Source organism: Mustela nigripes, chromosome 13 (assembly GCF_022355385.1).
Source record: "Mustela nigripes isolate SB6536 chromosome 13, MUSNIG.SB6536, whole genome shotgun sequence".
Classification (NCBI taxonomy): Eukaryota; Metazoa; Chordata; class Mammalia; order Carnivora; family Mustelidae; genus Mustela; species Mustela nigripes.
This window is the reverse complement of record NC_081569.1, coordinates 98409864-98414227: the sequence shown is the minus strand read 5'-3', so window position 1 is coordinate 98414227 and position 4364 is coordinate 98409864. Positions and strand designations below refer to the sequence as shown.

The window sequence follows — 4364 nt, the reverse complement described above, 5'->3', positions numbered from 1 at the left end:
CACTCCCTGGACTCTGGGATCATGACCTGAGCCAAAGGCAGATGCTTAACAGACTGAGCCACCCAGGTGCCTAGAAAAAAAAAAATTAACTCACTTTTATCAACTCTGCTTTTAAATTTAGGTTGTTGGAGCATCTAGGTGACACAGTTGAGTGTCCAGCTCTTGGTTATGGCTTGGGTCGTGATCTCAGAGTCGTGAGGTTGAGCGCCACATCAGGCTTCCCACTCAGCATGGAGTCTGCTTGGGATTCTCTCTCTCCCTCTGCCCCTCCTGCTCATGCTGTCTCTCTCTCTGAAACAAATAAATCTTTAAAAATAAATAAATACATTTAGGTAGTCAAATAGCTTGAATGAACATATTTTGTATTTAAATGCCTTTTAAATCTTTTCTGATTATGAATTTTTGCAACCTTATGGCAGAAAATTTTTAAAATACAGAGAGGTTTCAAAATTATAGCCTTAATTCCCTGAGATAATCATTGTTTACACTGTGTTGTATTTCTGTATAATTTTTATCCAACACAGATCACATCTATAACTTATATTTTTGTAAAATGAGAAGCATACAAGAATTTGCATGTCATCGGTGCACAGGTGCCATGCTAATCTTCCTGTATTGTTGCAATCTGGGTACAAATGTTGCTGAAATATTGTACATAAAATTTTATATTACACGTTGCGTTTTCAATTTCTACTATATTTTAACTTTGCCCACAGCAGGATTTCTTTTCAGTCTGAGTCCTTCAGGCCAAATCTAATTTTCTCTAGTTGCTGGAGGAATTTCTGACATAGAAAGTATTTTCAATCCAGGGGGAGGGGCAAGCATTCTCTTTCCAAATCCCCAGGGGTACACTTGTGCAAATTTGTCAAACTTATGTTTTTAGGAAGATGCTAAGGTGTGGATGCTGTGACTGGTTTTAAATTCATGCCCCATTTCCTAGAGCACTTTTTAAAAATGTAGAAGGGAAAACAGTCATTCTCATTATAGTGCCACTACTCCCAAAACATCATGCCACAGATTTTATAACAACAATATGACGGCCAGGAACCTAAATGACAAAGCTAATTGAAAAATGTGAAATCGGGGCTCCTGGGTGGCTCAGCCTTCGGCTCAGGTCATGATCCAGAGATCATGCCCCACATCAAGCCCCACATCAGGCTCCCTGCTTGGCAGGAAGCCTGTTTCTCCCTCTCCTACTCCCCCTGCTTGTGTTCCCTCTCTCTCTGTCTCTTTCTGTCAAATAAATAAATAAAATCTTAAAAAAAAAAAAAAAGAAAGAAAGAAAGAAAGAAAGGAAGGAAGGAAGAAAAACATGAAAGCCTGGCTGCAGAGGCTACGTTTAAATTGGTCACCATTTTGTTCTTTCACCCTGTCCCTGCTCTCTGGATTTATGTCTTTACATAAAAATAGCCACATGTAAAACCTGCTAAAAATGATATTGTTTGCATGTCATTCATAACCTAAACTTTTGAGGTTAAGCCAAGATTATTTTCTGGCATTTAGAAATAAGACATTTTATATATAAATCCATTTTTGATTTGATGAGTGGTCTTGGATAAATCAGTGTGAGGTGTGTTTAAGCCACTTTTAAAATCCTGCTGAAGAACAAATCTAAGGAACAACTAAACTAAGAACATCATTTTTTCACTCTGTATTTCCACGGATGAGTCATGTAAATGACCTTTAATCCTAGTACATTGAAAATGATTACTACAGTTAAAAACACTCATTCTACACTCCATAATTTCAATTGCGTGCTAAATGAGTTCTCTGCACCACTCAGAGAAAAGTCTACATACATAAATGGGCTTAAACCAGATGGGGCCAAAAACATAATTTGTCTAGAGATAAGCCCTTATGGTAAATAAATATCACTTCTGCTCTTCACAAACTGGTCTTGGTAAGTTAAAGGTAAGTAGGGAAAAAGAACTTTTGAAAGTTCTTCTCATTTCACAATGTATAATAAGCTTCCCATGTGCCAGTTACAATGCCAAGAGCCTGGGAAAGAAGGCTCTCTGTTGGAGTAGCTCGTCCCTGAGTGAAGGAGTCTCAGTGTTTTCTATAGAAGAGATGTGAGACTCAGACCCAAGATATATTCCAGAGGAAGAAAAGGAAAAGATGGGGCCACGGCTGGGATTGTGTCTACAAAGTACACAGAGCAACTCATTGAACTTGGCATCCCTGGGAGACTAATCCATCATATCATGGCATCTCTTTAGTGAAAATTTATAATTTCAAAACAGTTGGCCCCTGAGAGGCTCTTTTTGCCTCCTCCTCCTTCCTTCCCTTTTGGCTGAGCTTAAGACCTACTTCTTGGCTGGGGAACTTGAATTTAAGTTTCTTAACCTGCCCACCTCTATCAACAAATCAATGTTTTTCTTCCAAATTCTTTTCTAAATTTAAATAAAAATGACAGCAGTCCTTGTTTTTAAGGCTATATACTCTTTATTGGAAGATAAAATACATAAATATGTAAATGTCCCCTGGAGATTCAAACGCATTGTGCTTCATTTCTGAGGCATATCAGTATGATTATTAAAAGAACATTCAAGTGACACTTCCTTCAAATTATGCACTCCAATCTTTTTTTAAAAATTTTAATTATTTTTAAAAATTTTTTTATAAACATATAATGTATTTTTATCCCCAGGGGTACAGGTCTGTGAATCGCCAGGTTTACACATTTCACAGCACTCACCATAGCACATACACTCCCCAATGCCCATAACCCCACCACCCTCTCTTGACCCCCCTCCCCCCAGCAAACCTCAGCCTGTTTTGTGAGATTGAGTCTTTTATGGTTTGTCTCCCTCCTGATCCCATCTTCTTTCATTTTTTCTTTTCCTATCCCCCAAACCCCCATGTTGCATTTCCACTTCCTCATATCAGGGAGATCATATGATAGTTGTCTTTCTCTGATTGACTTATTTCACTAAGCATGATACCCTCTAGTTCCATCCACGTCATCGCAAATGGCAAGATTTCATTTCTTTTGATGGCTGCATAGTAGTCCATTGTATACATTATATACACCACATCTTCTTTATCCATTCATCTGTTGATGGACATCTAGGTTCTTTCCATAGTTTGACTATTGTGGACATTGCTGCTATAAACATTCAGGTATGCCTCCAATCTTATTTTAGCTCTTACATTCTATTATAGTAAAGGTACTCACTTTACTATGAATTGTACATAATATAGATACTGTGCCTCATGGTTCTACTTTAGTACATTAATGTATGTCCTTTCGTGATATCAGTTTTTAAAATCAACCTTTTGGTACTCTAGCTTACATATGGTAAAATGCACCTCTATAGGTATACACTTCCATCAGAAGTTCACTCGGGGTACAGAACATTTGCATTACCTCAAAAAGCTCCCGCCGCTCTCTTTGTAATGCTCCTCACCCGCATCCACAGATAACCACTGATCTCCTTTCTGTTACCATAGATTAGATTGATCTCTTTTGGCATTATAAAGTATGCATGTTTTTGTTCATTTTTTTTTTGATCAACCTAATACTTTTGAGATTTATCTATCTTGTTGCATAAATGAATAGTCCATTCCTTTTAAGTCCTGGATTTAATTCCATTTATGGATCTAGCACACTTCGTATATTCATTTACCTCTTGGTGGGCATTTGGGTTGTTTCCAGTTTTTGGACATTAAGAATCAAGCTGCTGTGAATGTTCATATATAAATATTTGTGCAGCCTTATATTTTCATTTATATTGAGTAAAATAGCTAAGAGTGGGGTTGGGTACATTTGATTAACTTTAGAAGAAACTGCTTCTTTCCCAAAGTGGTCGCACCAGTTTACATTCCCATCAGCAGTGTATGAGAGTGCTCACTCCACATCTTACCTAATTTCAGCCATTCCAGTTGGTGTATGGTGGCATTTCATTGTAGCATATAATTTGTACCTTGCCAATGACCAATGAGGTTAAAATGTGTTTCCTCGATGAAGTAGTGTGTCAAATCTCTTGCTAATTTTTAAATTAGGTTGTCTTTTTTATTATTTAGTGATAAAACTTCTTCATACATCTGAAGACAGATCCTTTCACAGATATTTTTTTCCCCATTTTGTGCTTTGCCCTTTTCATTTTCTTAATGCTGTCTTTTGAAGAGCAGGAGTTTTGGATAATACCTTTCCTTAGAACCTGGCAGGCATATCTGTTTACAAGTAAGCTTTGCTAATGACTACAGTGAATATCTCTTAAGATGTAATACCAAGGGAAATCATGTTGCCTATTCCACAGTGACTGATAATGTGTCTGAGGCAAAGAGTCCCAGGGATTATCAAGCATAAAATTCACCAGGGGTATATCTCTCCAAATTCTGTGCTACCAGGAGTTTCTGCC

General features: G+C 37.5%; 1 pseudogene; it reads right to left on the bottom strand.

Annotated features, from left to right (window-relative positions):
* Window positions 1-549: 549 nt before the first annotated feature.
* LOC132000445 (U6 spliceosomal RNA) lies at window positions 550-650 on the bottom strand (annotated as a pseudogene).
* Between the last annotated feature and the right edge of the window lie 3714 nt (window positions 651-4364).